The following is a 21,878-nucleotide window of genomic DNA, read 5'->3' as shown; positions in this document are numbered from 1 at the left end:
TGGCGAAAACATTCATCTAGAATAGGGAAATGTAACTATCACATTCAGTAGAGGCCCTAGTAATATATCTAATGGTAAATTAATAAATTGATGACAATTTACTGAACTGCAATAATACAATTTAGAATTTTTTTCAAAGGAAAATTATCATGATTTTTTAACTTAATGTTTTCATTTGAAAATGTAATAAATTGAAAATTAATGCAAGCTGTTATTTCTATTGCATTTAGTGACATTTACTGTAAGTATAACCTAGCAGCTTAATATCTTAATTTCATAAATGCCCTCTTAAAATTTTTCTTCCAAATGATACATTAGTTTCAGATGGATCAATTAATGAAGATTTACTGTTTTGGTGAAAATGATAGCATAATACACTATTAATTTTTTTTCTGGGAAAAAGAACAAGGAGGAAATCATTGTTTATGACTTCATGTAGTTTGTACCTTTTTACCATGTTATTAATTTATTCACCATATTACTAAAAAGCAAGCAGAACATGAGGTTTAAGGACCAGAGCAGTAGAATCAGAAAATCATGTCAGACCAGCTGACTCAAAAACTGCCTCAGTGATTTCTAAATCATTCTTACACTGTTCATATATATTCTAGTGATGGAAACAGTGTGTAAGTTTGAAGAAATAGATGGGAAACTAAATCTGAAATAGAAACTATCTGAGTTCAAAACCACACTGTATTTTGGTCTGATATTATGTCATGAGGCTTAAAGTACTATTGGTAGCTGTTATTATATTAGAAGTCTTCATTTGTTTCTTTCAATGACTCAGAGACAGTTTTCAGAAGGAATTTTCCAACAAGGAGTGGAGCTAGAAGACTTCAGATCATTCAAATATGCCTGAAATCGATCAAGTACTATGTATTTTTTATCAAAAAAAAACAGTATAATTTAATGCATTCATGCTATAGGTTAGTCAGTAGTGATAAGGAACCTTAGTCTGCTTTTCCTAAATGTTAGAAAATTATTATTCCCCTTTGTAATTGCAAGGTATTTCTTGAATACTAAGGGGGTTTTGTTCTTCTCTCTAAAAAAGAATAAAGAAAAAAAAAATAGAAAAAAAGACTATTAGAAAAGTTTCAGAGAATGTCAAGAAAGATATTCAAAAGCAGGGAAACAAACAGGTGACTTAGAAGTAGGTCTCAAATTCTTCAGTCTGAAAAAAAATGATCTAAAAGAGATGACAGGGGTCTAGAGATGGTGAAAATGGACCAATTTTCTCCCTGCCTCTTCTTCTGGAAGAACTATAGGACATCAGGTGAAGCTAACAGGTAAACACTAAAGGAGACTATTTTGAGCTTAGTCCTGCCTTGAGCAGTAGGTTGAACTAGATTTTCAACTTTCATTTTTTTCAAGATTCTATGAGATATTTGCTCAAAAATATAAGCTATGGAACACCTTGTCCCAGGATATTGAGAACACTGAAAGCATACTTACGTTTAAGGAAAAACTGGACAAGTATAGTGAATAAATTTAAGAAGTTTTCTATTTTCTTAGAAATCACTTTTATTCAGGAAGCTGCAAATTTCTGGACAGTACTTGTAAAAATTATGCTTTTTTGGATGTTATTTTTCTAGCCCAGGCATTGCTTATGCATACCGTTGGGAAAAATTATTCAGATTATATATGCCATTGACCACATTACATTCTAATTCTCATTCTCATTCTCAGAGAGGAATCTAGGTGCAGCTGGATCCAATCCTGGTCCCAGACTTGGTCATCAGTTTATGCCTAAAGGATTATGCATATGCAATCAATCCTTTATATCACTTAGGTTTCAAAGTTTAGAATGCTGTTAATCACTTAACAGTAATCTGTTGTGTCAATGAATCTCTCAACCTCAGAAATTAACATTGAGAGATGTCCCTGATCAAGGGGAGATACTGGTGCGCAGCCCTCTGCCGTGCAGGAGAGCTCAACGGGCCCTGGTCTGTCCGCTATTTTTGGAATGAGAGAATTGACTCATTTGCGTACTGACTACAGATGTTAGTTTCTTCTAAATTTGGCTTGAGTCAGGCACTTACCAGCACTGTTGTTAGGTGGGTGCATTGCTCAAATTAACTGTTGGCTATTGTGTTGTTATCTGTCTCCCCTGAATCCACACAACCAGACACATCCATTACAATTGCCACTGGTGGTTATCACTTGAGCAGGGTTATGGGAAATACAGGTCAGGTTGGGGTAGGGGGAGCACACTGCCACAGGAGGTCATAGCTCCCCACTTACTAGTGCTTTAGTTAAAGACTTATCCTATACTCAAGTAGTCTCTGAAATCATCAGAGTAGTGCATTAAAAAGCATTTAAAAAGTTAACAATCTCTTAGGAATGTGTAAGGCTTTGCAGTTAATATGGGGCAGAACTCTGATAATGAGATAGAAATTATTTGAAACTGACACGTAACAAAGTGCATAGAATATATTTTTATCAGTATGTCATATGGCAAATTAATTAAGTGATAATATAGCAATAGAGTACTGTCTGTTACACATTAAGATTTGGCTTAAAATAATTATCACATTATAGGAACTACTTCTATTCCCACTGATGATTATGACAAACCTGCCATTAGCTTACCAAGAACAAAAATTTGTCCAGGAGCAGTAAAAGTAGGAGCAGAAGAATATTTTTAAAGTTAAAATTACATAACTTATAATAGAAATTAATATGTATTTAGGGAAAAAGAACAGAACTAGTAAACTCCTGCATAGTTAGGAGTGTTCCATTTCATGTTAAAATGAAGGCTCGGGTGATGATAATAGGCCTTTCACATCTGCTTCACTAATTGGAACATGACAAGCAGCCAGACTCCACACTGGGCTACAAAAAATGTCATGTTTGCTTCAGGAGGGAATTGAAAAGCATCTGAAACCTTTGTTTTGCCATGGTCTTTCAGAATTTTCCATTGCTAGCCTGAGAAAAGAAGAAAAATAAATAGGAAAAATGTGACCAAGCTGGCACTGATATAGCATATTTTTCAGGCAATCAGCTTAACTGAAGTACCTTCTTTTGGCAGATTAGCCAGATGAAACAGTGATATTCTGCTTGTGTGTCTTGGAAGAAAAAGATGAATTCCCCCAAATGTGTATCATTTTGAACATTGATGTTTGCATCTTGCAGTATGAGCAGTGTATTTCTAGGCAGTAGTTGTCAAGTGATGTCAAATTAATGTGTTTTTTTGTTTGTTTGTTTTGGTTGTTATTGTGTTGTTTATTTTTTTTTTGTTGTTGTTGTTGTTGTTGTAGTTTTTTTGTTCATTTGCTTTTTTTTTTTTTTTTTTTTTTTTTTTTAAATTGTTCCTTGCATCTAGCATGTAACTATGTGTATTGGATTCTAGTTGAGGGCTAGGTCATGATCAAATGCATACATACAAATATATCCAATTTGAATATAGTTTTTCTTATGCTTCTATTTGATAATACTTCTCTATATCTTTAAAATTATGTTGATTTTAAGCAATTGTTTCTTGTGTAAATTATAGAATCATTCCCTCAGTGTGTACTGTGCATCACAGTATAGTATGTTCTATAAAAGAGATTGCTCTGCGGACCAGGCCCACTGGGAGGGATAGGTGGTGTACAGTGGGTACAGTTCTATAGAATGGTGTTGGTAGGAGGGGACTCACAGTTATCAGCATGTCTGTGATGGGGTCTGAGACTGGAAAACTCTCAAGAACAGCAGGGACTCTTCTTGCTGAAAAGCCAAAATGTAGGCATTAGAACTGATGAAGAAAGAATATTTGCCTTTTGATGTAAGAACCAATTAAAGTTACCAGATTGGAAGGGAACACTGGAGGAAAAGATGCAGTCGGCAAAGAGAAGAGTGATTTTAAAGATTTTCTAATGAATGAATTTCACTCAGCACATCTGAATGAAATTAATACTGAATTTAATAAACAGGAAGGTGACTTTGATTCTGATGCAAATGAAGGTTTGGAGATCAAGACCTGTTATATCCTCAGTTATCCATAATAAGGCAAGATAATAAAGAAAGCATTAGGATTGAGGTGCCACTTCATAAATATTTAGGCCTAAAATATCTTCCAGTGATTAGTCCGAGAGTAGTATCTAAGTTTTCAAGTTTGACTTCTGTATAATTTCATGGCGTGCAAGACAGCATGGCACAAGACTCATTTTACTTATCCAGTAATATCATTTACAGTTTATAATTTAAATAAGGAGCATCTTATAAGGGCAATTTAAAAGTTCTTTGGAATTTTACAGATATCTTTTTTTTTTTTTTAATTTGCTTATGTCCTAAAAGAGTACAATCTAATGTGGTTTTCTAGTAATGTATTTCAGAAACTGATCACAATACAAGTAATCAAAGATTTAGACTACATTTTTTTTTTTTTTTTTTACTAAGAATGTTTTTTTTTTTTTTTTGAATACTACGAATAATAGCATGATTCCATAATGAAATTGTACTGGTTTTGGCTGGGATAAAGTATAATTTTCTTCACAATAGCTAATGTGGGGCTATGTTTTGTATTTGTGCTGAAAACAGTGTTGATAATTCAGGGATGTTTTCATTATTGCTGAGCAGTGCTTACACAGAGTCAAGGCCTTTTCTGCCCCTCACCCCACCCCACCAGCAAGCAGGTTGGGGGTGAACTAGAATTTGGGAGGGGGCATGGCTGGGACAGCTGACCTCAACTGACCAAAGGGATATTCCATACCATATGACGTCATGCTCAGCATATAAAGGTGGGAGAAGAAGAAGGAAGAGGGGATGTTTGGAGTGATGACACTTGTCTTCCCAAGTAATCATTACTCATGATGGAGCCCGGCTCTCCTGGAGATGGCTGAGCACCTGATTGCTGGTGGGAAGGGGTCAATGAATTCCTTGTTTTGCTTTGCTTGCTTTTGCTTTGCCTATTAAGCTGTCCCACAGGTTTTCTCACTTCTACTCTTCTGATTCTCTTCCCTACTCCACTGTGGGAGGAGTGAGCGAGCAGCTGTGTTGGGCTTAGTTGCCAGCTGGTGTTATACCACAACAGAAGGCAAAGACATTTAACATTACATGTGCTTTACATGTACATTAGTGAAATGTATAATGAGGGGGTTTCTGAGTTTAAGTAGAGGCTAACAAACAAGCTAAATAGTCTGGATTTTATACAGTAGTAATGCATTAAATCATTTCGCACCTAGGTCATTCATAGTCAAACTCAAGTATCATTTGTATTAAGTATTATTTCAGCTTTGTACAAGGCTTTGACTTAAATGAGTACCAAAGTCTGGAGGAATTGTGATGCATGTGGTTTATTAAAATTCAGAAGATATCTTAATAGTAGGTACTGAAAATTACTGTGCCTAAAGCATGCAACATGAGTCAAATTATTATCAGATTTTAAAATGCAACTTTTTATTTTTAGTTTCTTTATTTCCCTCTGTTTTTTTCCCAGAAAAATGTTTTAAGTCCCATACAGATGTTCAGAAAATGCTTTTATAACTGAATGTATAAACACTGCATTTGTTTCAATTAATTTAGTTAGAAACAAAATAAATAAGTCGTTATGATCATGCTTTCCTTGGACATTGCATACTGAAAATCTTGAGTGACATTGAAAATATTAAGGACCACTTTTTCCTTTTCTTCAGTCTCAGTTAAAATTCTGAGGCATGAATTTCTTTACTCCTGCACATTTTTGGGGGTTTGTCAGATTTATTTTTGTGTCTACATATTAGTCTTTCTTACCCTGAAGGTTGTTTCTATATATTAACTAGGTTTTTCAGATGAAAATTAGTCCATTAGTATTAGCATATAAAAATGAACCTTACACCAATGTAGATTTGTGCATTTGAATATTGATTAAAGGCTATATGCTTTACCTTGTTAACAAGGTAAAGCATATATTTTTCAGTTCTTTACAAGAAAAGTTAGAAACCAGAGTAATATGAGTTAAAAATCTACAACAGACATATTTATATATGAAGAGAAAGGTTCATTCTTAACAGTAAAAAAGTAGATACAGGAAGTACTCCAGAGAACAGAAAGATAGAAATACGATCATCATCTTGGTGGTTGTTCTGAATCAGAGCTATTGACTTTCAGATAAATGCTTTTTTAATCAGCTGTACCAGGCATTTAACATGTAAATCTAATTATTTCTTGCATTGAACTGTAAATCAAATACACGTATAAAAATTAACATGATGATGCTAAGAACTTGACTGAAGCTACTGAAGACAGAATTTAGTGGCAAGGCTAAAACCTCATCCTATTGTGATAACTTTTTGATTAGCCAGATCTGCTCATTCCTTTGGGAATTTAACTTTTGCCATCTCCAGAATTCTATCATGTGTGCTATGTAGAACAACAGTGACTTCAGTAATAAGAAAGATTTGGACTGGCATCAGTGACCCAGATTGCTCCTAAAAGTAAATAGTACACCAGGAAGGTTGAATATCTCCTTTGAAAATTGTATGAAATTAAATAGATACTATTATTAAATCTGAAATGTCTATTATTCTATATAATTGCAGAGCCCCCCTTTTTAGCATTTGAATGCTTTCTGCAAGTCTGCACCTCAGAAATGTTTATGATAGACAATATGCATAAAATTAACGGCAGATGAATTTTTATGGTCTAATAGAGCTGCAGCTCAGACCAGAAACTTCAAAAAAAATATCCCTATCATATGTATTAGATAGTATTGTAGGTTAAAACATTAGTCCTATATTGGGAATGCTGCTTTAAATCACCAATGCTGAGCAGCTTAATTCTTCATCAGAAAAGACCTAGTCACTTCACATCGGAAAAGACCTAGTACTGTGTTCAGCTTTGGGGCCCCCAACATAACAAGGACATGGACCTGCTTGAGTGGGTACAGAGGAGGCCACGAAAATGACTGGGGGGGGTGGAGCATCTCCCTTATGAGGGCAAGTTGAGAGAGTTGGGATTTTTCAGCCTGGAGAAGAGAAGTCTCTGGGGAGACCTTATAGCAGCCTGCCAGTACTTAAAGGGGGCACAGGAAAGATGGGGCAGGACTCTTTGTCAGGGAGTGTAGGGGTGCGATGAGGGGTAATGGTTTTAAACTGAAAGGCAGTAGAGTTAGGTTAGACATAAGGAAGAAATTCTTTAATATGAGGATGGTGAGTCACTGGAACAGGTTGCCCAGAGTTGTGGATACCCCCTCCCTGGAAGTGTCCAGGGCCCAGTGGGACGGTATTTGAGCAACCTGGTCTAGTGGAAGGTATGCCTGAACAATGCAGGGAAGTTAGATTATCTTAAATTCCCTTCCAACCCAAACCATTCTATTATTCTAAGTTCCCTCCTTAAGGTCTCTCTGAAGTTTAAGAAACTTGCTTTTGTTCAATCAATATATGATCATATGAATTTGGCCATGGTGCTGCAAAGTTCTAACATATTTAAAGAATAACATAGATGATGAATGAACTTCATAGAGTCATGGAAGGATAAAGAGATGATTTGTGCATTGATAACATTAGATGCATGTTTAAATTTTTTATAACTGTATTAAAAGGCACAAAGCCACATATAGCATTTCATTGACTTTATTGACAATGATAAAGCAGAGTATATGGCCATTTTTCTAGCATCAAATGAGCAAGTTTTTAAAATAAATTAGGTTTTATCCTAATGTTGTCTTCTCATTCACTCTGTTTTTCTGTGAAATACTTTTATTGTACTTAACGGCAATACATGTAAGCTTTCCATACCTTTTTATTCTCATATTACATCTGTGAAAGATAAAAGTATTATGTTCTTTTCACAATAAAAAGGGAAGGGATTATTAATCTGAACAGTGTGTTGTACAGGTTCTACAGCTGCCTCTAAATGATTTGCACTCACTTGATTCCAGCTAAATATTTGGAGGACAATAAAACAGTGAGTGTCACATCCCAATTTCTTGAGATGACAACTCAGATTTGCCGATTCCAAGGTCAGGATTAAGATGAAAAGACACCAAGGATTCTTCAATTCACAAAATTCAATTTTTATTTGCTCACAACAGATATTGGCATGTAACTTTGTCAGTAGGCCTTGCAACCTCTGCAACAAGCAGTAAACCTTATAAGATACACCGACAACCCCCAAAGTAAACATATCCCGACAAGCCTTAAACATACCTCAACAAGCCTTAAACATACAATAACAAGCCTTGCTATAAATGCAGGGATATAGGGATAGAGAATGGGAGAAAAAAGAGAGAGAAGGAGATACAAACAAAAAAGAAAGATTTCACCAGTCCTAGGTCCAACGTTGGTCCAGACAGCCTAGATGTCCAGTTCTGGAGGAGCACACCACTCAGGAATATGATTAGAGTCTTTTTATAAATCCTTGCCCCTCCTCCAGGCAGGCACTCAGACTCATTAGGCTAATTAGGTATCATGTTCAGTCCATGCCTGTAGAATCCCCTTGGCTTTGATGCATGCGTAGTTTGTACCTTCAGAGACTTCTGCAAATGAGTCCTTCCCTTCAAGTATGACTATTGTCTGACCTTTCTTCCTGGCACATGCATCATGTAAATGACCCTTCCATTGGGTCCTCACAGAGTCGCTCAAGACAGGGAAGTCCAGCTGCAGAAAAGCACAGTCCCACCTCTATGGGACCCTCCTTTCTAGCCAAATCTTCCAGCCATTGTTTGTGCAACCCTAACATTTCTATAAAAACCATCTTCTTTACCTAAGATTTTATCAAATGTTTGAGACATTAACTATGCAGACAGTCACAATAAGAATTCAGTAGATATATTTAAAAGCTAATTTTTTCTTCTTAAATGAATACCTAACTTGTTACAAGTTCTCATCCTTGTTTGGGGGTGTTTCAATTCCTAGTCTTGAGATAGCAATAATCTATGTGTTAGTATTAGAAATAAATGCAAATATGATTTCACTGAAATAATTTATTTACTATTTTTTTTCCACTGAATTATCAAGATCCAGTGATATTAAGATGTCACTGAACAGACAATACTTATAAAGGAATATATCCTTAGAACTATTCTGTTTCGAATCTCTTTAAAGAAGATGAAATCTTTATTTGGGAATATTTACAGTGTAACCAATTAATATTCCTACATGATAAAATCAAATAGATATCAAAATTTACACAAGGATTGGTAAAATAAATCACTGTATTAAAATAACTGGGTTTTTGTATTTTGTTTTGTTTTGTTTTGTTTTGTTTTGTTTTCCAGAATAGAATACTGGAATTTTTATTGATACAGAATTCTATGTGCATTTAAAATTGATCATATATTTACTGGTTTATTTATCTCTCTGTTTACATTATGCTCATATTCAGCAGATTATAAACATATATTAAGGTACAAGTAGCTATGTGTTTAAAACTTATTATTTCATTTATAGGATTTAAAGTACCATCCAGACTTTTACCTCTCTACTTTCACTCTTAAGCAGTGATTAAAAGCCATTACCATCTGCTAGGTGTTAGGTGACTGCTACAAAACAGCCTACCAAGACACTAAATACCAACTGCATTTGGCATTAGTTAGCACTCTTATTACTGGTCTCTGAAGGGAAGTCATGAGCAGAATGTATATGAAGATTGAACCATGTGTTGTTGCATTAAAGCTTTTCACTTTTGGGACCTAAGCTTGTTGTGGCACTGTGAATAAACCTCCAGTTCTTTTTCCAGTGTCTTTCTGTGACACACCAATACATTTATTTTCCATTAATGGTAATTCTTAAGCAAGCAAAATTTCATTTATTCTATGCATTTTAAAATTTTGCAGAAGTTTTCAATCCCCACTCCATTCAATATATTTGGGGCAGGTTTCAAGTAGTATATGTGTAGCTCTTTAACTACACTGGGAAGGTAATTCTTTGAGGCTGCAGTAAACATAGGTACGTTATTGAGGAGTCATCCACTAATTTGTGTCTAAGCTGAATGTCACAATGGGAGAATTATAATCATATGCTGTATTATTAACATAATGGAAATATCTATAACTGTATGGTAGGAGAGGGTCAAAATAGATAAGCCTGAAGTTAATAGCACAATAATTATTAATCTCTCTAGATGTTCAAAGAAACAGAAGAATCACTCTGTGTTTCAGGCTCGTTATATAAATCAAGGAAATAATACAAATGTAAATATACATGATCATCCTTAAGTAGAGTTGCTGTTCATTAGGATGGCTAAAGCAAATGGTTTATTTATTATTTATTTTTAGGGCTATGTATTATTGGAGATTAATATATTAGGGGGTTGTAGGAAACTCAATAGTAAATTCTTATGTCCATGCATGTCTAGGATAAGAATTTTTCCTGTCAGAGCAAAGGAACTGTTTGTGTCTCTGCAATGGGATACTGGATGCATTATCACCTCAGCTTTAATTCAGTCTACTAATCTGTAGTGGTTGTATGTATCTGTGAAAGCTGGTTTTGGCCTACTTTCAGAAACATTGCCCATTGATCTCCCCCAGTCACAAGTGTTCATATACTTATCAGGTGTCCTTTAATTAATTCTGCACTTTCCATGTACCATGTCTGGCTGTGATGGCAGAGGTGATCATATGCTCTGAATTGTGTAGGATATGCTTTGTTTGTTCATGAACATGTGGGCAACACCTGTCTCACAACTGACTAGATTAGATCCCTATTTAGTTCTATTAGTGGAGCAACACTGAAGTTCATACAGCTAAATTTATTTACATCCTTTCAAGGACTGATTTCATATTTCCAAATAGGTATTATAAACACAACCATATTTTGTTTATGCTGTCTTATAACTTCCACTAAGAATAAAAATCTTCAAAAATGATAAACCAATTCTTTAAGTATTCTTTAATGTGTAACTTCTGGTTATTGTTTAAATTTTGTAAATGTAAATGGTAATGATAGCAGCAACATTGGACAGAACTGGTTCTCACTGGCCTAGTTTGCATTCAGTGATTCTGGAGGAATCAAATTAAATTTGCAAAAGCAGAAGCCCCAGATTCCATTTGTTCATCCTTTATTAGCATTGTGAATACGGCAGGAAGCACAAATTACTCAACAAAGATAACTTAACTGCAGACAGTTATGTATGTCTCAGCAAAACTCTAATGTGACAGAAATCTGTGACATGCCTGGAACTGAACTGTGCAGGTGTATTGCAGATCACGAGGATGCTCCCTGCCGATGCAGTGTGTTGCATTGTGTTGTAGCAAATTACTCTCTTGTCTCTTTGCTACATCACAGAATCTGCTAAAATAATACAAACCTTGCTGCTGCTCTCAGATACATGCCTTCACAGAAAAACATTAGGCTACAAGCTGAAAACATTCATAGAACTGTTATCATACAAAATAGAAAAAATACATTGTCTTATCAGTGAAAGGGAACGTTCTTGTATGAGATTTTGGGCTTCTTTTTCCTCTGTCACCGTGGTTTTGATTTTAGTCTTTTCGCAAAACCTCCATCAGTATGAAAAAATGTTAGGTAGCAGATAAGACAGAAGTGGATCAGTATTAGTTAAATGAATGTCACAAATTTCATGACAAGAATTTCCATATCTATCCAAGAACTAAACACTCATCAAAAGATGACCAAAACCATTGAAAAGCAATTAATTATTTTACTTGTGACAATAGATGAAAAAGTATTTTGATTTAACTTTCTGTTTGACATATTGAGAGAACACTTTTATTGTTACATTAGCATTATAGACCTCATTCATAAGCTGAAATATAATGGAAATAGTGTAATCTAAAAATAGTATGCCTTAGGCAGCACTTTATTTGCAGATTTCATTGTGTGATTTATCAAACTACAGATTTTTTTCTTTTGTATGATAATACTAATTTAAAAGAACAAAAAGACCTGTGATTCAGTAGAATTTTGGTTTTCTGGTCAGAATTTTATTTTATTTAATGCACTATTTTGCTTAAAGAAATAAAAATTGCTTTTGCACATGATCTTTAGTTTAAAAGAGTGCAAAGGAATAAAGGATTTGATTTTTGGATGAATTTCTACAAACTTTTATCTGTTTTTTTTTTCTCAGATTGTCACTTCCATGTGTTGCAATGTCATCCTGCTGTAGTTAATTCAGTTTAAATTACTTCCTTCTTTTTACTGTTTCTACGGTAAATACCTGCCATCACCCTTTGTAATATTAAGTAGAGTTAAAACTTTGGTATTCCTATGGTTACCATAGTGTGTGCTTTCACAGACATGTCTTTTTGCTACAATATTTTATATTGCATGCATTGACTGAATAGCAGGGGAAAAAAGATCAGAAGGAATTGTTTCCATTCAAGTAACTGAGAAATACATGCAATTTCTATTAGCCATCAATTGTTTAAGGAAAGAAATTTTTCTTCCATAAATAATCAGAATGAGGGAAGTAACTGAAGTGTGTGAAGGAATGGCTCTCTGAATCATGTTCAAATATTTCTGGCCTCTCATTAAAATTATCCCCTACGGAAATGTTCCTCAAATCCTTAACAACTTCAGAAGTCAATACTTTCAAAGCATTAAAGTAAATTGTTTAATGTTTTATGATGGGTTTCCTATTTTTATAGCTAAGAACTGGTATTATAGCTCACAGATGTAAAAAGCCGCACAGGTTACCAAAGAATGTCTCTGGCATTGCTTAATCCAAGTTTGTATACAGTGAGTACAGTTTTACTTTCAACAGTTTGATTGCAGTGCAACACATATTTAGAGTCCATCATCTCAGTGCTTATCTTCTAGTTAAAGAATAAAAAGATACTGAAAAAGCATACATGTAAAGAGTAGGAAAATGATCAGAGTACATGCAAGGCCAAGATATTGGAAGCAAAAGTAGAACATGGAACTGGAAGCATACCTCTGAATCTGAAGATCCAGTAAATGTGATCTGCTCCTAAAACATTTTTTATTTTAATTACAATGAATTTAGTACAGAGGGAGAATATGACAAAACGCTGTATAAAACCAATGTTAATTTTTGGCCTCTGTCTAATGCTTCAGGGAGACATTTTCTATTTTTTTTTTAATGCCAACAGAAGTAAGTAGTGTAGAAATGATGAAAACTAACAGCTTTGGGTTCAGATTATCTTTTAATCTCAATCAGTAAAACATTTATATGAGGTGCAATTTCCTATTTTGTACTCTTGTGGACCTGTTAGGTTTGAGGTCCCAAGAAATTAGGAATTTAACAGGTTCATGCAGTTGTATAAGGCAGAGTTTTCTCAGACATGACTGAATTTGAATACATCAGTGAAACTGTGAAACCTTCTTTTGTTACAGTAAATGCTCATTTGGTCTCAGTGGTAAATCTTGGAGTCAGTATGGGAAATACTGTAAAAGTAATAAGGTAAATTGAAGTATAATAAGCACTGTGATAAACCAGCTATATTGAAAATTATTCCAGAGCTGTTGTGTCTGTAAAACTATTCTCCATTTGAAGTTGGCAAATACCTTAGCCAATGCTAGTATATGTTTATATTTAACCCAGGCAAAATGCAGGTAAACCATAGAAGGCTGATTAAGGAAATATGATGCTCCCATTGGAAAAAAACAACAAGAACAAAAGAAAAAAATCAACCAAAACCCCCCATCCTATCAGAAAAGAGCTCCTCATTGGAGCATCAATAGCATCTTCCCCTATTTTCTTGTAAAATCTGACATGTCCCTGAAAACATAAGTATCTAAAATGAGATTTTAAAAAGTTGTAACAGGAACTGCTATTTTCTTCAATATAGTATTTTTATTAGCTCTTCACAGAGAAAATAGATAAATATTCTTCAGGATCATAATAAAAGAAGTTTCATCTTAACAGCTGAAAAGCTTACTTTCAACATTGGGTATACTAAGGAGGACTTTGAAAGAGACACTGTTTTGGGCTGACATTATGAAAAAATGTCAACAATAAAGGTTGTGTCATCTGTAATTTGTTTAATTAATTATTTCCTTATTGCCTTGGGTGAATAATTAAAGTCTATTTAGGGTATTATTCCCATGTTAACATTTTAGAATACCTTATCAAAGAGTGAGATATATTAAATGTGTTGAAAGAAGTGGCTGAAACTCCCATTCCTCACTTTTTAAGTGAGAGAAACAGATTTTTTTATGACCAAAAATATATCATTTGTCTTTGAGGGCTGGTCCAAGGAGCAGGATTTTGAATCAGAGGTGAAATTGGAGACAAAGTCAGATATATGCATTTGGGAAAGTGGGAATTTCCACAACTGAGTTTAACTGAATAGGAAGAAAAAAGATGAAGCTTCCTGAGGAACAAGCAACAACCTTAGGGAGTAAAGATTATTGTAGTCAGATTTTAACAGCTTGTTTGGGAACAGGTTATGATTTTTAAAGTTGATTTTATTGACCTGGAGTGAACAGTTTCTAGGATAAAACCAATAGGCAAAAATTACATCTGTGTGTAGAATCAGATTGTTTCAGCTCCAGGAGCTACTTCCTAAAACACAGGCATTTTCCACTGATCAAGATGCCTCAGGTGAGGCACAAATAGATAGAGGAGTGTGGAATGACTGGCTGGTGAGCAGATCTGCAGGAAGGGAACAGGGGATACTGGTAGGCAGCAAATTGAGTACGAGTCTGTGGCATGCCCTTGAGGTGATGAGGGCTACATGAACAAAGAAATAGCAGTGGGTCCAGAGAGGTTATTATTCCCCTCAACTGGGTCACCTTTGGAATATATTGTCCTGTTTCCATTCTCTCATCAGAGAGAGATTACAAATTGGGGAGAGATCAATATAGGACCAACAAGATGATTAGGGAATTGTAGCACATCACATAAAAGGAGAAACAAGGGTAACTGGGTATGCTTAGCCTGGAGAGGCAGTAGTCTTCTACTGCCTAAAAGGGAATTACAGAGAGGATGGGGCCAGACCCTTGCCAGAGGTGCGCAGCAAAAGGTCAAGAGGTAATGGTCATAGTGCTGCAGTAAAGGAAACTGCAGTTCTAGGACAGGGAAGGATGCTTCACCAGAAGAGGGGTTAAGCCTCATATGAGGTTGTCTAGAGAGGCTGGGGAAACACTGCCTTCAGAGATTTTCAGTGTTTGTCTGGAAAAGGCCGTGAGCAGCCTGCTCTACCCTTGAAGATACCCAGTGTTTTAAGCAAGAGGTTCAAATAAGATTCATTTCTAACATAGGTTTATCTGTGATTCTGTGATCTCATTGGGCATACATTGATTTTAGAAAAAGGCTGTTGTGAGAGGATAGAAGATACAGAAAAACACCTGGACAAAAAATGTAGTTGTGATGGAGTGTTTTATCCCAAATGATATTGAAAAATGGCACCAGTTATCTTCTCTTTGATTAATGCTCAGAGTAGCAGGACTTTGTACATGACTTAAAAAAACAGGATTACAACATCAACAGCAATGACAAAAGAAAACAAAACAAAACGGGGGGTTTAGCACCATTTCCCCGATAACTGAATTCAATTTATATAGCTTGACTTTTGGCCAGCTACTTATTACCAACAGAAATAACTATACCAGTACTGTGACATTGAAATGCTGGCAAACATGAAACAGTAACAAAACAGTAATGGTAGCAAAGTAACCACATAGTGTTGGTATGTTGGAACACTGAAAATGTATAAATCCATTCTGTTTACTTGAGATTGTCAAGTCATGACATCAGTTCTTGAGGATAAATCTGTTTCCAGAAGCAGGCAATGACCAGGCACTGAAACGTAATGAAAATGCCTGAAATAGCATGTCGCCATCAGATGGTAATACTCACCTTAGCATCAGAATTGGAGCAGTGTTAACCACCAAAATAAAAAGCAAACTACTGATGTGTTCTGTGGACATATAAAAGTATCTGCTGAGCTGGATGGTGATTCGGATACAACTGTAATTCTTTTAAAGTGTTCTGGAGTTACTGTATATGAGCATCAGAGGCATAATTATTCTGAGTTCTGAAACTATCTGCTCATTCAGGAAAGGACATATGACTATATCCATGTCAAGGAGTGTAATGAGAAAAGAAAATTGTATAAAATTAATTCATCTTGTGACAAAGATTATAATGGAAGTGGAGATTAACTCTGTGGAATAAAATAGTCTGGCATTTAATTCTCTACTTACATGTCTTAAAATAGATGTGTGCAATCCAGAGCTTCAGTTTTAATATTTGCATTTCCACTTCTTTGTATTTGCACATGATTCTGTCTTCTGGGAAAGTATGAAACCAAGCAAATGGATACCATAAAAACTCTTCTTCAAGCTATATCATTTCATAAATAGTTTTGAGGCAGCTGTGACCAAAATATGCTTAAAAAGATTCTTATAGTATTATTGTCCTTTCAAGCTACGGCCATTATCAATTCAATGCTACAGTTTCAAAACTAGATTAAACATCAAACCCACATTTGCACTGACAAAAAAAAAAAAAAAGTTTGCATTTTTTTTTGCTGGATCTACTAAGGTCTACCTTTTTAAAATACTGATCATAAAAATAAATTGATCCAAATAAGATTTGTGTAAAATTAAATATGCTTTTCATGTTATAGCTACACCATTTTGTACACTTATAGGCCTTTCTAAATTATGTGATAAGTTATTATTAACCATTTTCAAGACTCATCTGAAATACAAATTACACACTTTTTTTTATATTTTAAATATATTTCTGTAAGACACAGAAAAATTTGAAATGACAAAGCCTAAAGTTCAGAGACAGGAAAAACAAAACAAACCAAAACAATAGAACCCACTAAAAGGTACTGTTATTATCTTTTATTTTCACATTAAAAAAACTCAAAAGATATGTTGATGGACAGCCAAAATCAGAAAAAGACAGACAAGAAAATTAAAAATAAATAAAAAAAAAGGAATTATAAACTAATCAGAACTTTTCTCTTTAATTATACACTTTTTATTTCCAAATCTCTGTTTCATATTGCTTGCAAGACTCCAATGACTGTGACCCTTGAGGCTTTTGTACTAGCTCAAATTATGTGTGTGTGTATTGCATTCTGTGACATGCTTGCTTTTCATAAAAACCTTCAGCAAGGTGCACAAATTACTAATCTACTAGTGCCATAATAACACCGTAATAAATCACCAATAGGAGTATCTATCTCCAGCTAATGTCCTCCAGCCATTCCTGTAAAACATGTTTGGTTTGGTATTGTCAGAAAACCTGGGCTTGAAGGAACACCACTGATCTGTCAAAACCCCTAAGGATGTAGATACATCACTGATTTTTATAATAGTTGGATATTACAGCTATTAAAGAAATGTTTTAGACATCACATGCAAAAATAGAAAAAATCTCACCATCTTTAAAGGAAAAAAATGCCCAAATAATTCAATACTAATTTGCTTTTCTTAATGTCTGAGAGACAGATTTTAATGTTCATGGTCTCCATGTGTGCATTACTTCTAATGAGTTACATGTTCCAAACCACATGGAAGTATGGGAAAGCTTGAGAAGAGAAAAATAGTGAGTATGGCCTTATCCTTCGGTCCAAAACAGCTCTGTGATTCACATGAAATGGAAAACCCATAATATTATGTTGTTTGCTGTGCATTAGATACAACTGATATACAACAAGCTACCAAAATTATTAAACTGCAATATAATAAGGATATAAAACAGAGGAACTTCACAGTGGCCTTAGAATCAGCCTTTGAAGTAGAGAAACCACCTGTAATCACAGATATTCAGATTTTAATAAAAACAGTCACGGATGACTGAGTTTCTGTTGTGAAATATTGCATAATCTACAAACATATTTCTGGAAACTAGGTTCTTTCTTTACATTGTACTAGGTGTTGCAACTACCAACTTATTAGTATTTTGTGTATTGTTGTAAAATTGTACAAGGATTTTAAAGTTCTTTCTGAAACAAATGAAAAAAGATGGAGGAAGATAGATAAAAGCAATACGTCTTTGATAACAGCAAAGTGTTTAATTTATATTTTCTGACACTTCCTTATGCCACCAATACATTTAGTTGCTGCAATTTTAATCACTTCCTAATTTTATTTTTTTTTTTAAAATCTTCTACATCATGCTAATGACTGCATGTTTTTGCATTTATATTCTGCTTTATAAAAGTCAAAAAGTTCTAGAACAAACATTGGAAGCCTGTGCTGAACTGTCACCTATAGCTGGGTTGGCCATAAATTCCAAGGAGATACGAAAGGAAGTCAAACTACAAAGCAACAGCTGCTACTGTAAGCAGAAAACGAAGATCATCCATCTCATAGGACACCTCATTTCCACAGCCTCATTTTAAGAACAGTTATCAGGAAGGGACTGACTACAGCAACCCATGTGAAGAGCAATAGACTTCACTGTCCTAAGCCACAGTTAACAGCAAAAATAATATTTCAAGTATATATTTTGCAGATCTGACTGAGTGGGAGTTTGTAAGAGCCAGAAAATGATTTGATAACTGAAATTTAATCCACAGAAACAATATTCTTCCATATGGAACCCTGGACACTGTCTTTGCTTTAAGGAGAACAGTAAGGAACATTTTAGCCCAGCTCATCTGTCTGGGGTAGTCATAATTTGGCCATCAAAACCGAGGAAAAAAATAATAGTCACTGAGGAATGCAGGCAATATTGATAACTTCAGATAATATTATTTCTGCCTAAAAAGAGATTTCTCTGAACATCACTCATCCCTTTCCTACAAAATGTATGCACATACATAAAGAGCTGCCGCTGGACTTAATAACTGAAGTGCCTCATGCATGTTTTTAAATATAAACAATGCCAAGCAAACCCTTTGCTTTGCTTTAACAAGCATATGTACTTCCAGAAGCACACTTTACAGTCTTATAAAATGGTGTATGCAGTAATGTACTCCAGCAGCACTCTATTCAGGAAGGCATTTTGAGAAATCCAAGTGTTTGCCCGGCTAGAAAAAATAGAGAGAACTTTAAAGAGTGCTTTGTGTCTAGTAGTTTCAGTGAAGAAGTCATTTTCAGATTAGCATACCATCCCTTTTTTTTCTGGAAGGGATGCTATACTGGGAACAAGGATGCAAAGAGTAACACAAGCATATTAGAAAAGCAGCATGAGGTGTATTCAAAACAAAAAACTGTAAGTAAAAAAAAAAGTCCTAAATGAAAGATCCTACTCTTCAGAAGATGCATGTAAATATACTTTAAAATAATACCAAACTCAGTGGGAGTAGGAAGGAAATACAAAAGCTGCCAGCTACAGTTTCTGAAGCTGAAAGCAGAAATGCTGCTGTAAAACCAAACCAGCGGAGCCTCAGGTACTTTGCTCACACTGTGGAGATGACACCCCAAGGCTCAAGAAGGCAAGCTTGATGTGTAGCAGATATCTTGTGAGGCACAGGATATTTCTTTCACTGAGATATCAGCTTTATCAGGGAGAAGGAAGGACTCCTGAAATAATGCAAAAAGTCATCCTTAGCCATTTTAAGAGCAACAAAGTCATTGTAAACAAGCCAGGTAGCCTTGTATTGCTCTGACAGGCAGTGCAGGAGAAAAGGAGTCCTTCTGTTGGAGTTAACGTCCCCACTTTTCTGCAGCAGAGGCTTCCTGTGAGCCTTGTGCTCGAGGTTTTGAAGCCCCAGTCTAACACATCACACATACAGCATAATGACTGCAAAAGAGGACAAAAGAAGGAGCTTCCTTTATTTGCTGTTCTCTTTTTCTCATGAAGTGTAAATAGCTTCTCTTCATATGGATTTTGTCATTAAAAACCTCACTGATACAGGCCTGAAATTTCATTTGTCCCTTTTATAACAATGTTTGAATCCCTTGGAGGTGAATGCTCTTTCTTTGGAAGAAAGGCAGTCAGGTGGAACATTCTAGGCAGCAACTTTACTCTTGGAGAGAGAGAGAGAGTTGCTTTAGGGACAAGACTATTTCTTTATTCTAATATATTCCCTTTTTTTTTGGTGCCTGTGACTATTTCGTTTCTTTATCAAAGTCAGAGGACAGCACATTCTTACAACTGACTGTTATTTAATGTCCTAAAAGAGAGGCCTTTAATATTTAAATTATATTAATGTACTACATTATTTTTTTCTTATCAACTTTATTAGCCAATATTTTTTCCCAGTTCAAGATGGACATTTTGGAGGTTTATTTTTATTATAATGCTACCTTAATGCAATATTCTATTTTTATCTGCTCAGAAAAAATACTTCTTACTGAATTTCTAGTTGCAAGTAGCTCTATGAACCTAAAGAAAGATCTTCCTCTAATGACACTCTTATAGTTGCATGTTTAGTTCTTTCCACCATTCGAGTAACATATATTAAAAAAAAAAAAAAAAAAAAAAAAAAAAAAAGGCATACAGTGTTGTTCACCAGCTGAGGGCCACTGCCAATCACCAACTGGACAAACCTTAGAGACAGTTTGCTGGATTATCTGAAAAGGTTCTGGGGGCGTACAATGTTATTTGATACTAAATGTGTATTTGTAACACATTTTGTAACATATGGTGTGCTAGAAAAACCATTTGGGAATTCCCATCTACAGCAGCAAGGGAATATTTTTGCTAAGAAATATTGAGATATGGCTACTGAGGTTGTCAATTTTCTGTATGTTGTTATTTCAAACAGGAAATCCAAAATGTAGGCTTGGAGATGGTTTGCAGTTTCCGTATATATCTGTCCATGTGTTCACATGGTCCAAATGCAACTCCTCTTCCACTGTGAGGTTCTTCATTACTATTTTCTGCAGATAAATATACATTTCTTCCTAAGTTACTGTTACATCCAATAACTTAACATGAAAAGATTTAGATTCTTATGAACTAAGTGTCCTGATTTGAGCCAGGGGGGCAACTGAGCACCACGCAGCCACTCACTGAACCCTTCCCTCCTCAGGAATGGGAAGGAGAAAATAAATTAAAAGGCTCTGGAATCGAGATAAGGACAGAGAGGGGTGACTAACTCATTATGGTTGTGGACAAAAGACAGACTCCTTAGGGGAAGAGAGAGAACATCACTTTAATTCTAACACTAACAACTATACTTAGCAGAGTGGGATACTGAGAAGCATTGTCACATCTGAAAAATACCTTCCCCCACCCCTCCGTTCTTCCTGGGCTCAGTTTTATTCCTGATATCTCTGCCTCCTCCTCTCCAGTCCTCCTCATGGGGAGGACTCCTTGCAACTCTTCCCCTGTTCCAGCATGGGATCCCCTTCACTAGAGACAGTCCTCCATGAACTTTCTCCAGCATGAGTCCTTCCCATGCGATGCATCCATTCCTGTGCTTCTCTTGTGGGGGTCACACCCTACGTGTTGCAGTCCTCCCAGTGCCGAACTACAGCAGTGGGGGCTGCTTCTCCCCTCAGAGTCCTGGCCTTCTTTAGACAGAGACACCTTGTCTGATGTAGGCTACTCCACAGGCCACAGGTCAGCCTCTTCTCCACCGTGGACCTCCATGGGTGGAAAGGGATCAGTCCTGCCTTCTCACCACAGGATACAGGGGGGTCTCTGCTCCAAGGCACCTCGCAACCCCTTCCTCCTCCTTCTTTTCACTGACCTCAGTGTTCGCATTGGTGTCCTCTTCACAACTTCTCCTTACAACTCTAAGTCCTCCTCCCATGTTCCCCTTCTTAAATACATTATCACAGAGGCGCAGCCACTGTTGTGAATTGGCTTGGCCTTGGCCAGAGGTGGGTCCGACTTGGAGATGGGTGAGCTTCAAGAAGATTCTTATAGAGGCCACTGCTCTAGTCCCCTCCCCCACTACCAAAATCGCTGCCACACAAACCCAGCACACTGGGTGAAAAAATGTTTTTTAAGTGCCTGAATCCTCTACTTGAATATGAACCCCAAAATTATGGGGTGTTGTTGCATGCGATTGTGGTCATAATGGTCAAACAGATAATCCAGGATTCCTGGAGACTCTTTAGGATAATACTTTGGGAAAAGTGTATTTAATCTGGTTTCCTAATTACCCAGAGTGATTCCTTACAAGGTTTGCTATA

Source organism: Tyto alba, unplaced genomic scaffold (genome assembly GCF_018691265.1).
Source record: "Tyto alba isolate M040663 unplaced genomic scaffold, T.alba_DEE_v4.0 Super-Scaffold_2, whole genome shotgun sequence".
In the NCBI taxonomy this organism is placed as follows: Eukaryota; Metazoa; Chordata; class Aves; order Strigiformes; family Tytonidae; genus Tyto; species Tyto alba.
This window is presented reverse-complemented; position numbering follows the sequence as displayed.